The sequence below is a fragment of the Canis lupus genome, chromosome 19 (genome assembly GCF_048164855.1).
Source record: "Canis lupus baileyi chromosome 19, mCanLup2.hap1, whole genome shotgun sequence".
NCBI classification, from domain to species: Eukaryota; Metazoa; Chordata; class Mammalia; order Carnivora; family Canidae; genus Canis; species Canis lupus.
This window is the reverse complement of record NC_132856.1, coordinates 3,173,110-3,189,474: the sequence shown is the minus strand read 5'-3', so window position 1 is coordinate 3,189,474 and position 16,365 is coordinate 3,173,110. Positions and strand designations below refer to the sequence as shown.

Here is a 16,365-nt window from a genome sequence, read left to right as displayed (position 1 = left end):
GGTATTATTTGGTTATTGTGATATCTGCCGGGGCACCCAGCACAGGCCTGGTCTTTGGTAGGTGATCAGTATATATTGGCTGAGTGAATGAATGCATGAATGAATGAAAACAATTTTTGTTCCTCTAGCGGATCAAAATATCCACTTATTCTAAGCTCCTCTTCCATGGAACAGTGGGATATGAGGCTGGGGGAAGTCAGAAACCCTAGACCAGACCCAGAGCCCTGGGCGCTGATAGGTGATGGGTACTCAGAGGGCACAGATAGATCACTCTGGGCCAACTTTGCCAGAGGGAGCGAGGGAAGGCTTCCCTGAGGAAGTAACTTTGGGATAGGTTTTGCAGGATGAGTGGGAGTTTGCTGAAGTGCAAATAGTCCAGCCTGATAAGACCTGGGGTTGAAAGCATCACCCATGGTGATGGTTCAGTCTCACCTTGACACCGCTGCCCTTCCTTCAGGTTGGGGGGGCCAGTACAGGAAAACAGGAACAGCAGTGCGGACCAGGGCGACAGTCCAGTGTTTGCCAGTAACCCCTTCTGCTAAATCATTTAGTGCTTTTCAAAGGAAAGCAAGTCAAGCCTTGTTTCCTGTGACTTCTGCTACATGAAATAGCTGCTTCTGGTCCCCAGCTCCTCTCCTCCTGTGTGGCTGGAAGCCTTTTGGATTTCTGGAGTCCTTCCTTGAGACGGCAGCTCTTTCAGAGGAGAGGCAAGTGGCGAGAGTCGTTGGCACCGACCCCCTTCATTGTTGGCTGCTGGGTGAGCAGACAGGAGCAGGGATTCAGGAGCAGGGCTGGGTGGGCTGGGGCGGGGAACTGGCTCCGAGCTTTGGATACAGAGGTGGCCTGTGGCACCAGGGTCCCTTGGATGCCATGAAAGTTCAGGTGGATATGTGATCTTAGCTGGTCCATCAGAGGCAAACCCAAGCCATTGGCTGGAACTGTAGGGAAAAAAAAAGAAGGAACTGGGGTCATGGGCGAGAAGCTGGAAGCCTGGAGCTGGTGGCAGGCTGTCTCTGCCTCTGCGTGTGAAGGCTGACCCAAGAATGCAGCTGGCATAGAGCAAACCAGAATCAAGACACATGTGGGGGCGCCGGATGGCTCAGCAGTTGAGCGTCTTCTTTTGGTTGTGATCCCAGGGTCCTGGGATCGAATTCTGAATCAGGCTTCCCAGTGGGAGCCTGCTTCTCCCTCTGCCTGTGTCTCTGCCTCTCTCTGTCTCTCATGAATAAATAAAATCTTAAAAAAAAGAGAGAGAGACAGATGTTGATGCTGAATGAACTTCTTTCAACACCTGCATCCACCTGGGCTTCCTGGTGATTCAGACTTCTCACCCATGATGTAAAGCCGGCCTGGGTTGGCCTTCTGACCCTGGTGACTGGGAGGATCCAGAGAAGATGAGCCTTAGCTTAGCTCAGAAATCAGAGTGAGGTCTACAGACCCTCCAATGGCACTCTACAGGCAGCAGTCACTCCCATACTTTCCCAAATATTAGGCAGAGGGGGGCAGCACAGAGTAGGCCTAGACCCCCATTTATGCAAATCCACACAACAGATTTGCTTGGGTACCTGCATGAACCTACCGGCAGGAGCCCACTAACACACAGCAGAGACACACACGCACAAATACATTTCAAATGGTTTTAAAATGCATGGTCCGCCCCCCACCCCCACCCCAAAGTATACACCCTCTGACCTAGAAATTCCATTTCTGGGAAGCTGCCCTAAGGATAGCATAAAGGATGTGTGCCAGGACTTAGCTTCAAGGAATTTTCCTGCAGTGCAGCTTGTAATAACAAAAAGTTGGCAACAATCTGGATTCCAATAAGGGAGTGGTTAAATCCGATGTAGTAGGAGAGCACAATGGCATGCTATTCAGCCCTCAAAACAAAAAGCAGAGCTGTTTACTTACATAGGAAGATGAGTGTCATTGATTGTTGAATGAAGAAAAAAAGGAGCAGCTTGCAGAATGGTCTGAATGCTTTGAACCCATTTGGGTGAACCAGAAGTCAGAATCCATATGCACCAGAGTCTGGGCATAACTGAGGTTGTTTCTGAGTCCATAGGATTGGGACACTCTTCCAATTCTTGTAGGGTGACAGTGTGGCTTTGTGGTGGGAAAAGCCAACTGGTTTGGAAAGGGAATATGAGTTCTAAGCCCATGTACCCTCCTATGTGCTAAAACAAGGTGTGTATATGCACTGAGATAGCACTGTTGCTTATAAAGCATAGGGGTGAAACAACCTTGATGTCCAGCAATAGGGGATTTACAAAAGTCATCCAGGGCAGTCATTCACTATGACAAATATGAGGAAGCTCTCGATAAGCTCTGATAAGAAACAGTCTCCAAAATACAGCCAATGAGGGAGAAAAGCGGGGCCATGTTTACGGTATGTAATCATCTGTATAAAAACAGTCTTATGCATATATAAACAGAATAGCTCTAGAAGGACCCACAGGAAGCATAACAGTCTGAGCCTGGGAAAAGAACTGGTGGTCTGGGCTCAAGGTGGGGGGAAAGGAGGCTCTTGTTGCTGCAAACCCACTTACACCTTGAATTAAAACACCATTTGCATGTGTTTCCTATTTAAAAGCACGGCTTAAACATAAAGAAAGAGAAAGCACAGCCATGCTTAGGTAAGCACACAGCAGAGAGATCCAAACATGCTGGCAAGAGCACCTGCTCTTCCTAACACACAGACACTGCTCAGGCCTGCGTGCGTGTCTGCACGTACAGAGGCTCAGCTCTGGCGCTCCCGTCCCTTGTCCAAGCCCTGCATGTGGCTGACACCTCATGTAGGGCTGGGGATGGTGGTGCAGGGGCCTCGGGGTGGCTGGGATCAGTGGCAGTTCAGTGCTCTGCCTCTTTAATTCCCTCTGGCTGAAATGCCAATTTTCTGCTAGGCTGGCCTGGCTGCTGCAGAATCGCTTCTGTTAACAAACTGCACCGAAGAGCAGAGCAATTAGGCAATTAAACTGTTTTAAATTGAATTTAGAGCCCTGATATTTCTCTGGGAGGGTGGCCTCTTGGCCTCCCCTCTGCCCTGTGCCGTGGATGAGAGAGCAGAGGGGCTAAAGGGCAGAGACTGATGATGGTGCCTGGGTGGGGGCTGCTCAGGGCAGACTCCAGAGACGGGCACTTAGACCTCCAGCCCTGTGGGCCCACAACCCCTCCTGGCTTGTCCCTGTGAGCTAGAGAGGCCTCAGCATTCATCCTTTCATTCATGTGTCAAACATCTGTTATATACCAGGCACTGTTCTAGGCACTGGGATCCAGCAGGGAATGCAGTAGATAAGGGCCTTGTCCACTGGGCTCATGTTCTATTACAAACAAAGCAATGAATAAGCAAGATGATTCCAGAGTGAAAAAGGAAGATGGGAAAGAGAATGGACAGGAGCTATGTTAGCTAGACTACTCAATGAAGGCCTGTCCAAGGAGGTCACAGTCCTACTCGGAAATTGAGGTTGGGATGATGCAGACATAACAAGAGCTTTCCAGATACAGCCAACAGTAAGTGCAAAGGCCCTGAGGTATGCCCAGTCTTGGCTGATTTGGGCAAGATCAAAGGTTAATATGGCTAAAGCACAGAATAAAGAGGAGTCAGGAGACACTGGCCGGGGGCTCTCTGCATGTGGACACTGGTCCTGTGGAGGCCACTGCAATCATGTAGAAGGGGATGTGTTATGGACATTGCTTCACAGAGGGAAAGGGACTGACCTACATTACCCAACAAGGGGAACCTTGGGAGCCAGGACTGCTCAGCCTGAAGAACAGCCCCAGGTGCCCTGATCTTTGTGTGCCCGTGTGGCACTCCTTGGCAGAGGAATCAGGTGGCTCAGAGGGCAGAGCGAGGGACAAGGAGACACTCCTGCTGAGCAAGGCATTTTTAACTGAACCACCTGGCCATGGATGGAATGCCCTGTCTCTAAAGTAGTGAACTTCCGGTGTGGGGAGGTATTCAAGCAAAGGCTGGGTAGCAAGTTGAGAGGATTTTACAGAGGGAGTTTCAGTGTTGAGCACTGAGGGACCACATCCCTGTTTTCCAGCTTCAGGCGCCCATGGGTCTTCCAGAGACTCGATGGGCAATGTGCCCACCTGTGCATGATGCAGGGCACAGCGCTCCCCTCTCTGGGCCTCAGTTTCCTGGGCACTTGCTAGGTGCGTGAAAGGAACGGAATGTGGCTCATGGCAAACACGGTGCCTGGGGAGCCGCTGTATTATTTTAGCGGCCCATGGGCTCTCATCTGCCTTCTTTTTCATCTCTTTTTCTTTTGATTTGAAAACTTCAAATCATGTATATGGTGGGAAAAAAAAGTTAAAAAATACAACCACCCAAAAGGATCAACAATGACAGGTGAGTCTCCCTTCCACCCCTGGCCCTGTCCTCCCAGAGGCCATCTCTGCCAGCACTTTTTGAGGGGAGGGGTCGTCCTTCCAGATACTCAGACATAAGGAAACATGCATTTTCCTATACAAACTGTAGCGATCTATATATACTCTTCTGGCTTCTTTCCCTCACTTCTCATCAAAGCCATAGTCGTTGATTTAAGAATTTTAAGTTCCTGATGACAAAATGTATTCTTATGGGGTTTAAAAACGTCAATGATCTATACCGTGAATTCTCTCTCTCCTCCCTGCTCCTGACCACTCATTCCCCTGACAGAGCACTTGTACTGGTTTCTTAGGGGCCCTTTCAGTGTTTCTTTACACAAATACGAACACATACAAATAGGCTCTTAGTCCCATACCCTGTTCCTACACAAAAACCTTACTTTAAAACACAGTTCTGCACTTTGCTTTTTTCCCCTTGATGTCTGCCAGCGTGCAGATCTTTCCATATCAGGCTTGGAGCCTCCTCCCTGCCGTTAACAGCTGTGTGATATTCCTCTGTGCACCCAGTGCAGGCTTTCTGTAACTGGCTCCTGAGTGTGTTGTTTCCAAACACAGCAGCAATGGCTCACTGGGTGTAACTTGGCAATATGGCATTGTAGGGGACCTGGGTCTGCCTGCAGGGTCGTGCTCAGCAGTGGGGCTGCTGGGTCAGAGGGTAACCGTGATGGGAGAACACACAGCTTCCCCTCAAGGGGGTGTCCACTTTGCACTCTCATCAGCAACACCGAATGGACCTGTTTCTCATGGCATCACCAACAGGGTGTCTGTCTTGGCACCATTTCCGTTGAAGTGCCATTTGGGTAAGGGATGAAAAATGAAACTTCCATTTCTTTTATATGTGTGAAGTTGGGCATTTGCCATATGTTGAGGGGCCTTTCGAGTTTTCTTTAAACTGTCTATTCATGTTCTTTGCACACTTTTCATTGGGTTGTCTTTTCTTGATTTCTAGGAGCTTTTTGTATATTGGTTAAATTAGGCCGCACTACAGCCCATAGGCTACCTCAGGCCCACCGTCTTATTTCTTGTGAATGCAATTCTGCTGGAGCACAGCCCCACTCATTGTCAATGGTTGCTTGCATGCTGCAACCTCAAAGTCGAGTAGTTTCGACAGAGTTTCTACACAAAACGTTTGCTGACTCCTGTATTAGACTCGTGATAGGAATTGCGGAGATTTTTCCTGGTGTGTCACTTATCTTTTGACTTCCAAGGTAAGGTCCTTGTACATCTTTAATGGAGCTACAAACTTAGCTTTTGGAGGGCCTTGCTTCGGGAAAACCATCCTCTTTAGTTAGGAGACCCTACGGTTCAATGTCACTTCTGCTTCATCCCGGAGCTGAAAGGAGATGCATGAATAAGGCGGATTTAAGCTAAAACGATCTAGACGTTGTTGGTGAATTTAGCTGGATTCAAACTGCTGAGATTTAACGGTTTGAGAGGTGAGCTTTTAAACCAGGTGGGGGAATGATGGGCATCGCTTTCCAGGTGAGGAAAGTGAGGTGGATTGCTGTGCAGCCGGCTGGCCTGCGTGGTCAGGGCTGCCTGCAGCCCCGCTGACCTGGGCCGCGTGTCACCGCGAAGGGACACCCAGGGCTCGCGGCTCCGAAGGTCGAGGGAAGGCAGCCGGGCTGGCGTTGAGGTGAGCCTCCTTCCCGCGCTGCCTCCCCGCGCCCCCAGGTGGGTCCTGCAGCCCAGGTCCCACAGCCCCGCGCCGCCGGGAGCGGCGCAGCCTTGGCGCGGTGCTCGGCGCGGGCAGCAGGGGGCGGTGCGGCACCGGGCACGAGGCGCTGGGCGGCGGGGGGCGGCGGGGCGGGGCGGCGGGCCGGGGCGGGCCGGGGGCAGGAGGGGCGGGGCGGGGCGGGGCGGGCCGGGGCTGCGGCGCAGGCCCCTCCAGGGTGCGCCCTGCGGCCTGGCTGGGAGCCCCACGCCTCCTCCGGACCCCGCTCGGGGCCCCGCCCCCCCCTGCCCCGCGGGTTGGGGGCTCCCTCTGGCTTCACGTCCTCGCCGGGAGCCGCGGGTAGGACCTGAGCCTGCCGCTGGCCTCACTGTGCAGGCGCACCACCGCGGGCCTCGACTCTAGGGGCTCCTGTCACCTTCAAATAGAGCCGCGACGCTTGGCTTCGCCTGGGCTTGGGGCTGCCGGGTCCCTCGGAGCACCTGGGCGCGGGGACTGCCTGCCGCCCGGTCCGCGCTCGCGCTCGCGGTGCCCCCCGCCCCCCATGCCTGCCCCGCTGCCGCCCGCCCCCTCATTCCTAACACGTCTTCCTCAAAGCTCTCTCCTGCCCACCGGCTCCGGAGGAGCCCCGCCTCCCACCTGGATGCTTCTGTGCCGCCCCCGTTTCATCCTTCTCCCCCCCTCAAGCGGAGTACCAGGAGCAGCCCCCTGCAAAGACCAAGAGCGTCTGGTTCCCCACTGGACCTCTTCAGTGTTGACGAGGGTGCAGAGGAATGAAGGGTGATCTCAGTCTGGGACTCCTCTGCTCAGACATCTGGACATCTGCTGGGGTAGTGCGGGGCCTGGCCTTCTCTGGAAGCTGGCCTCCATGCCAGTCTGGGACTCTGGCCAGGTGGCCATGACCCTGGGCTAAGCCCTGCAGAGGGGCACGCAGGGCAGCTCATATTTGCCGAGCACTTATTGTGTGTTAATCATCTGATGGGATCTCCCAATAACTCCATAAATTACAGCTCCATTTTATGGATGAAGAAACTGAGCCTTAGAGAGGTCAAGCCACCTGCCCAAGGTCACGGAAACAAGCAGAAGTGGCCGAGTTTGATTCCAGAGAGGCAAGCTGCTTCTCTCCTCAGGTAATGGGTGCATGAGATAGGGGAGGCCTCGGAGAGCATCACAACGAAGCCCTCAGTGAACAGATGGGGAGACTGAGGCTTGCTGCCCACGTCTCACAGTTGAACAGAGGCAGGGCTGGGCCTCCGAGCCAAGGACTCTCTGAAGGATACACTTCTTTACCCTGTATTTCCAGAGGGACCACTGAGAATGATTGACCGAATGACCCTCAGCCCTGCCGGGCCTCAGTTTCCTTTTGAGGGATAGTCCCATCCATGGTCTCTGGCTGTGAGGGCTTCTGAATCCATTTCTTGCAAGCTGGGGTTGGGTGTCTCTGGTCCTGGGGCAGGAAAATAAGGTGCTAGTCCTAGAATCAGGGAGTGCAGGGGAAGGGGGAGCTGGTGATGCTGGTGGTGGTGGTGATTCCCTTAGAGAATTTCCAGTGTGTTCACCCCTCATCAGCTGAGCCAGTGGGCCCAACCAGAGGCCACTAGGGTGTCAACTTGAGATGCTGCAGGGCTGGGGAGACATATTGAGACCAAGTGTGATACAGCTGGGAAAGGGGGTCTGTGCCAAACAGGAGTGTCTCCCCTCCCCCGTCTGATGGGGCAGGCACAGTCAACCTCATGCAAGGCTGGGGGCAGTGCTGCTGTAGACTGACTGCTCAAGAGACACTGGAAAGCCAAGATATATTTTACGTGAGATTTTCTAATTCTTCGATGTTAGCAAGTGATTCAAATTTTAAAAATTGCAGGGAGGGCTCCTGGGTCGGCTCAGTGGTTGAGCGTCTGCTTCTGGCTCAGGTTGTGATCCCAGGGTCCTGGGATCGAGTCCTGGGATCGAGCCTGCTTCTCCCGCTGCCTGTGTCTCTGCTTCTCTGTGTGTCTAATGATTAAATAAATAAAATCTTAAAAAACAAAACAAAACAAAACAAAACTGCAAGAAAAACGCAGTTACCTCTCTGGGCTGGATTCAGCTGGAGTGGCTGGACTCTGAGTCCCTGCTAATATCAAGTTCTGATCCTTATCACTTTGGTTCAGTAACCAGCATCCCGAGCCTCAGTTTCCTGATCTGTTAAATGGGCACGACCATACCTTCTTGTAGGGAACAGTGTGGGCCAGTGGGCGTGGAAGGGGTTGGAGGCAAGGGCTGTCCATGGGTGGGTGGCACCACAGCAGAGGAACGACTCACAGCCACACTGGGGATGTTTCTGTCCTCATCTACCCTCCATGACTCCCAGTGCATTCGGCAGAAAGTCCAGATTCTTCCTACCTGCTGCAGACCTGCTGCCATCTGTGACCTCCTCTCCTCCTGCTCCTTTTCACGCCCACTCGGTTCAGCTACACGGCCTCCTTGCTGGCCCTGGGAAAGCCCCTCGCTTGGAGTGGGTTCTTTGGCCTTGACAACTGGAGTTCCCTCTGCCTAGAGTCCTGTCCCCTGACACTGTGGCTCCATCTGGGCATTCAGGGCTCAGCTTAAATGTCACCTCCTCAGGGAGGCAACCCCCCCCCCCACCATCCAACATGGTTTTGCACCTGCTTAACTCTCTTCCTGCCACACATTGCACTGGAGCTCTTCCTGTGCACCATTGTGCGTCTCCCCCAGCGGTGTGTGAGCACCATCTGTGCAGTGCTTTATCTCGCGCACCCCAGAGTCCCCAGAACGGAGTTCAGCACCCTAATCCACATTGTAGGTTCTCAGTGAATGAATGAATGGAGATGAATGGACGGGTTGGCTGCGGATGGTGGCTGTTCTTCCGCAGGGAGCCCGTTAGTGGAGAGCCCCCGAGTGCCAGTGTGGCAGCTGGCCGGGTTAGCAGCCTGTCCAGCCTTCCCCAGCAACTGAGGTCCATCTGGCGGCTTTGGGTAAAGATGCTGAAATTGGCCACTCACTTGCCCCGCCATCAAAGACATGGCTTTCCCAAAGGTACAGGCCTGTCCTGACCCAGTGTCGCTGGGCTCTGCGAGAAGTGTGCATTAAGGAGTGGCTGGCGCAAGGTTGTGCGTCCTTGGGCTCATAGACCCTGCGGTCCCGGCCTTTCCCAGAGGCCCAGAGAGGGCAGGGGACTCGCCTGTGGGCACACAGTGAGGCCGGGAACAGGGCTGAGTGAAGGGAGGGGCAGGGGCAGGTTCAGCAGGAAAGGGCAGGATAGGGCTCTGCTGGGGGCCTGAGGGGCCAGGCACAGGGAACGCTGTCCCCTTGGGGGAGTGTGCCACAGACGAGTCTCCTCCTGCCCTGGCTCAGGCCAGGGCCCCCTTCCCCACCAGTCTCCTTGCACGGGGCTGCCAGGGGGCGATGTCTCTGTCCTTTAGTGGCTGCCAGAGGCCTCAGGACCAAGTCACATCGTCAGCTAGAGAGATGGTCAAAGCCTCTCAGGTGCTGCAGCCTGGTGGCCAGGCACCCACTCCTCCCCTCTGCACCCCCACCATGCTGCACCCTTCCCTTTAGGACTGGGCAGGTGGTGCTACTCGGCGGGCACCTGCCGCCATCTAAATAATGGGGGGTGCTCCAGGGGACTCGTGTCACCGCCGGGGGGGGCTTCTGTTTCGTCTCAGGGCCTCAGGGCCGCATGGCCAGGCTGGGTGGATTGGAAACCCTCCAAAGACCTGAACTTCAGGGCTGCGCAGTCCTCAGTTGTAGGGCTGAGCTAGTTTATTTCTTATCCCATCAGTAAGACCAATATCTTATAACCAAATTTCCTGCTATAATTAATGCTGCGGTGAACATCTTTGTCCTCTCCCTTGCTCCCTCCCTGCCAAAAATAAGAGGAAAGTAGCAGTTTGAATGGGTGAATGAATGGGGCCGTTCAGCACTGTTTGGGAAGCCTGTGATGCAGTGGGCTCCCCTCGTGCCCGCATCTGGCCTCTGAGGAAATCCTGCCACCCTGCCTTGCAAATACTCACAGAACCTGACCTCTGTCCCCACTGCCCCCTGCTACCACTCTGGTCCGAAGCACCCCACTCCCTCCCTCCTGGACTGTCGAAACCACCTCCCTGCTTCTGCTCTGGCTCCCTGTGGCACCCAGGGAGATCTTGTTAAGACTGAACCCAGATCCACACTATCCATGCTGCCACCTTCCTCAGAGGGAAAGCCCACACAGTCTGCCTCAGTACCTCTCGGGCCTCGGGAATTACCTGTCCTCAGCCCTCACTCTGCTTCAGTCATATGCATTTCTTACAGGTCAGTCCCAGAACTTGCTAAGCACAGCCTTGCCCCAGGGCCTTTGCATGTGCTACTCCTAAAGCTTGGATGCTATTCCCTGCGATTCCCACTTGGCTCCATCACTTCTGTTGAGTCTCCACCCCAGTCTTAACAGGTGCCTCTCCTGACCACTCACTGTCACACTCTATTCCCAAATTTACCTTGTGGTTTTTCTTCTTAGATCATTTTTGCCCCTAGGTGTTTTATATTTTTGTTTATTGTCACCATCCCTGATTAGGATATAAATTCCATGAAGATGGGGCTTTTGGTTGCTTTGTTTCCTACTGTATCCCAGTAGGGATCCACACAATAGGTGCTCAATAAATATCTGCCGGGTGGATATATAGATACGGATATGTGGATTCTGCCTCCTTCCTGCCTACGTGTGTGAAGGCTGGTGCCCGCGCGTGGCCATGACCCTGAGTGCGCGCCTCTTCCAGGGTGTGTGGTGCATCTCATTTTGGCTGCGGCCAAGCCCAGTGTTTGTTCAGGAAGAGCGCTTTGCCTCTGTGTTGGAAGGAGAGGCTCTGCTGTGGCATCCAGTGCCCTCATTACAGGCTACCCCTGGTGACAGCCAAGTGTCACCACTGTCCCTGAGTGCATGGAGCGGGCTTGTCACAATATTTGTTTAACAGGTGGTGGCACGCTAAGCCAGGCTGCAAACACAGTGCTGCCAAGAGGGAGCCTCCTGCTGCTGCAGGGCTCTGGCCATGCTAGGCACACGCTGCCCTATTCCTGTGCCTGGCCTGACGGCCCGCGGAGGTGACCCTCACTGTCCCTGCCTCCCCCTCTTCCTTCTGGGCCGGGCCTGTCTCTGCCCCAGTTGTGACTATTGTTTGCTTGGGCCCTTTTGAAAGACTCTGGACTCCTGGCCCCTGGCCCTCCAAGATGTGCAGCCAGCCCTGGAGAGCTGCTGTCCAGAGCTCATGGCTTCTGAAGGCATCAGCAAGGGCATCCTGCCACTCAGGGTCCCTCGACACTCGGGCAGGCCCTGTGCCACCAGCAGCCCCAGACTTCCTGCCTCTCAAGCCCGGATGAGGGGGGTAGGACCTGCTCCGGACCAGGAGTGGGGAGACTTGAATTCAGTTGTTTGTCTATTTGGATATGTCTTGCTTATCTGTCTGCCCGTGTGTCTCACTGTCTGACCATCCGACTGTCTGTGTGGTAGCTTGACTGTTTGTCTGTGGACATTCCCGGTGCCCCAGCCCTGGGCTGGCATCTGTACACAGACTGTCTTGTTGGGTATCCTGGCAGCCCATTTTATGGGCTCACCCAGCAGAACCCTGGGACCCTGTTGCCCCAGTCCCCACTGCTCTTGGAGGGGTGAGGGCCTGTCTGCACATCCCCCTGCTCCTGTGTGGCCACCCCTCTTCCACAAGCCGCCTCCCCCAGCCACTCCAGCCTGGCACGACTCCCTCCACCTAGCACTCCCACAGTTCAGAGCGTCTGAAACACACAATTTAGCACTTAATTATACACTCTGCTCACTAATTATTTTGTGCCTTATCTCCTCAACTCGTGTGAGCACTGTGAGGGAGAGCTGTGCTCTTGGGGCCCGGCACAGCCTTCCAAGCAGGCAGGGCTCCCCGAGGCCTGGGCTGGGCAGGTGGCCACACCGAGCCCTGAGCCACGCCCGGACACCAGCCCTGCTGGCACTAGTGTGCAGGTGGAGACAGAGGCTGCTCATCCACTCACTTCACAAAGATGTCTCCAGCCCCATGGGCGCAGTAATACTCAGGATTGGTAAATGCCCCATCCCCTGCCCTCCTGGAGCCTGCTGTGAGACACAGGCTGAAACCAAACATCCTGGATATGTATGGGGTCTGGAACGGGGCCCTGACCACATCCTCATTCCCTCTTGAGCCCTCTCAGCCCCTCCAAGCACAGAGCCAGGCCACTTGGGGGGCCTTCGATTCTGCCTCCAGACTCATTTAGAGTGGCCATGCCCACTCGCTCCACCACTATCCCCCTAGTGCTATCCCCCTGGATGGCAGTGACCACCTCGTCACCGGCCCCCTTGCCTGGCCCTGGGCCCCCACAGTCTGTCCTCCACCAGGTGGCCAGAGGAAGCATCCCTTCCCTCCCAAACGCAGCTGGTCTGTGCCGCTGTGCCCTGGTGATCGCTCACACTTTCCTCACCATCCAGGCCCTTCTTGCTGTCCTGCCACCATGAGCATGTGTGTGTGCAAAGAGAGAGCTAGAGATAGCCTTAGTTCACAGAATTGGCTCATGTGATTGTGGGAGTTGGCAAAGTCTGGAATCTTTCGGGCCGGCCAGCAGGCCAGAGAGTCCGGGAAGGGTTGATGTTGCAAGCCTTGGTCCGAAGGCAGCCTGCCGACAGAATTCAGACCTTTGACTGATTGGATGCGGCCCACCCCATTCTGGAGGAGCACCTACTATACTCAAAGCGTATTGGCCTCAGTGTTAATCCCATCTAATAAACACCTTCACAGCAACATCTGCACTGATATTTGACCAAAAACTGTCTAGCATGGGCTAGTCCAGTTGACACATGAAATTAGCCATCACAGAGGCTTTCCTGGTTAAAACAGCACCCATGAGGGATGTTGTGGCAGGCTCCTCAGCCTGCAGCTTTGGGCATGAGAGCCTTTTGCCCTCAGGTGCAGACACCTGCCCCCCCAGGCCACCGTCCTCCCTGTAAGTGATTGATGTGGGGGCTCCTGCCAACGCGGGCAGCTCTAGAGGACTGTCTGGCTGCGGAGGCTCCCGCAGGGCTGGGTGGGCTTCTGAGCCACTATTTCACAGCCTGCCTCCCCCTGCCCAGTGTTGCCTCCTCCCCCTCTTTCTTTCTGTGTGGAAATTCATGCATTTAACCCCAACAGGCAGTGTGATGGTATTTGGGGGAGGGGCCTTTGGGAGGTGATTTTGTCATGGAGGGTGGAGCCTCAGGAATGGGATTCCAGGCTCTGTAAAAGGACCCCAGGGAGCCCCCTGAGACACAGCCAGAGGAGGATCCTCCAGGAACCAGACACTGAGTCTGCTGACACCCTGACCTTGGACTTCCAGCCTTCTGAGCTGTGAGAAACAAATGGTCGCTGTACGGGAGGCACTAAGACTTCATCTGCCGGAGCCCCCTCTAATTAAGCCCCTGCGTGCTCTTTTCCATTTCAGGGTCCTCTTCCCACTGCTGACCTGCGGTGGTGCCTGTCTTCACTGCCTGCCAGGGTCTTGTGCTCGTTGTTGCCTGGCATTTGTGTGCTGGTTTGCTTGTATCTGTGGTCAGTCTCCTGCCCCGGGATGTGGGCTCCCAGCATCCCTGACACCTGCTGCAGGAGTATTTGCCTCAGGATGGGTGGATGAGGAGCCAGCAGTATCCACGCCAGCCTCCAGACTCTGGTCAGGATGGACACCCTGCCTCTGGGCAGCTTGGGGAAGCTGGGATGTCAGGCACACCATCGAGGCAGGCCCCAGTCACAGGCAGGCTTGGGCTCCGGGGTGGGGTAGGCTGTAAACTTCCCTCGGTGCTGGGTCTGCCCGGCAGCCCCCTGGTTCCAGCTGCAGGACAGGGAGGCTCAAGGAGGTGCACAGACGGAGGAGACTGTGTGAACCAGACTAGGGTGGGTGTGCAAAGTGCAAGGAGGCCCTGACCACTGCCCAGCCCCAGGGCCTGGGACCAGAGTGTCTGAGACCTGGAGAGAAGAATCCATTTAGTCAAGGTGGTGAGGCAGGTCAGGGGTGGGAGTGACACCCGAATGCAGGGCTGTCTGACACAAATTCGCCGGCTGAGGGTGGGGGATTTTGTGCGGCCCCAGTCAAACGCAGAAACCCAGCCAGGAGCAAGCTCTGGCCTTCAAGTTGCTTTGAGGAAGGGGGTGTTGAGTGTGGAAACTGAGGGTGGAATGGATTGGGCTGACACTGTGCCGTGGTGGCAGGATGGGGACGGTGACCCTGGGAGCCCAGGCTCACGCAGACACGGGGGCTGAAAGACGTAGGGGCTGGTCTCCTTTCCAAAGGTAGTCCCATAACACCCCCCTAACCCCCCATCCCACAAGCTCTTGGCCCCGCTGCTGTCCCCGTGCCCTTGACCTTGAGTCCAGGCTGGCCTTAGGACTCCCTTACCATCTGTAGAACATGGTGAGTGGAAGGACAGGTCTGAAGATTCCACCTGGATTCTTGGACTGCTACCCCTCAGGATGCTCCCCCTGGGAGCCTGCTACCACGCTGTGGGGGGCCACCGGTGCCTGCCCCCTGGTCCACAGCCTAGCCTTCAAGTCGCCTCAGCCCAGGTGCCAGGCTCAAGGCTGAGGCAGACTCCAGATGATTCCAGCCCCCAGTAGTTTGAGTCACCATTAGCCTTCAATCTTCCCAGCTGTGGTCTCTGACTCCTGTAGCAGAAGCAGCCCCCCCCGCCCCCCGCTGGGCTCTGGCACACTTCCTGACCCCCTAGACTCTGAGAGTGGAATCAAATGATCACTGCTTTATGCTACTAAGTTTGGAGCAGTTTGTTCACACAACAAATGATAACTCAGACGGAACGTGCTGCCCGCATCCGCTCCACACTGGGGCCAGCAGACTTCTCTGGGCTGGTTTTGAAGTGGCGGGGACGCCCAAGGGCCTGAGGCCCTGGGGTGAGGGGGAGGGTAGCCTGTCCACCTCAGGTGGCTGCGGTGGAGGAGAAGGCTCCCCCACGACCCCAGGCCCGGCCCGCCCTGACCGCCTGCATCACTGGGGCCAGGTCCTTACTTCCCTGAATCCCCGCATGGGGATTGCCAGGCCCACAACATGGGGGAGCCCACCGGGCACTTGTAGGCAGTGGGTGGGTGGGGAGGGCAGGTGATGGCTCCAGGAGAGCAACTTCTGAGACTTTCTGCTCATTCCGGCAAGAGAAGCACCACTCCCTGAGGCTCCTCGTCTTACTCCTCCCTGGCTCTTCACTTTTCTCCTCTTCTCCCTAGCGCCACCCCTGTCTCCTGCACATCGCTTCTCTGGCCGCCCCCACTGCCCCCTGCATCTCCCCTGGCCTCCAGGCCTGCTCTGCACACAGGCACCGTCAGAGCTGACCCTGCTGTATCTCTGCCCAGCACGGCTCAGACTCCTTTTCCCTCTGAGAGAAGGTCCAAGCCCACAGTCAAGGTCACCGGTGACCTGCCCACCCTATTGCTCTCCCCGCTCCGGATCCCTCCCCCCTCTGTGAAACTTCTCACTGCTGGAGAACCACCTACCGCTGGACAGTGGAGGATCCTGGCAGTTACCACCTCCACCAGCGCTCAAGGTCAACATCACCTGCAACATCAGCCATATGGGTAGCAGGTACCCCCTGATGTGATGTGATGAGAGGGGTGTCCACCTCTGTGGTCTTCTCCCTCCAAACCCACAGCTCCGGAGTGATCGTGAGAAAGCCACAGACATCCTGCAGAGTCACTGGGCGGTGTGCTTCTGAAGGATCAAGGTCGTGAAAGACAAGGCAGGCCAGAAGAGCTGTCCCAGACCAGGGACACTGGAAGACAGGATGACCACGTGTGTTATAGAGTCTGGACTGGATGTTAGTGGGGAAGCTGGGAAAGTCTGAACTTTAGTTAGTGCTATTGACCGATGTGCGTGTTGTAGTCCTGATAAATCCACTGTGGTTAGTGGTGCCCTCACTCATGGTGGGAGGAGCTGCAGGGAGGAGGTTCGGGACCTCTATTTCATCTTTGTGATTCTTGGGTAAATCTAAAATTGTTTGCAAATGAAGCATTAAAAAATCAGGTGCTTAACAATTCTTTCTTGTGCTTCTTATTAAAATTGTCGTATGTGCTCACTGTAATGATTCCAATCAGCAGAGAGGCATGGTGTTGACAGTAGCGACCCTCCCCTGCGGGGGGGAGCCTGGGCTGGTGTCCATCCCTCCTGGCTTTGTGCATATGTTAACATATATTATTCTCATTCCTACTACTACAACTATTATTATTTTATTATAAATGGGACTTAAAGTACTTAAAGGGACTTAAAGTCCTGACACCTGTTATCCTCCCGGGGATGTCTTCCAGGTCAGG

General features: G+C 55.0%; 1 long non-coding RNA gene across 1 annotated transcript; it reads left to right on the top strand.

Annotated features, from left to right (window-relative positions):
* The first annotated feature begins 6,258 nt into the window (after positions 1-6,258).
* On the top strand, positions 6,259-16,089 carry LOC140609701 (uncharacterized). Its single transcript, XR_012011449.1, has 2 exons — positions 6,259-7,191; positions 15,286-16,089. It is a non-coding gene; the product is annotated as an uncharacterized lncRNA (long non-coding RNA).
* The last annotated feature ends 276 nt before the right edge of the window (positions 16,090-16,365 follow it).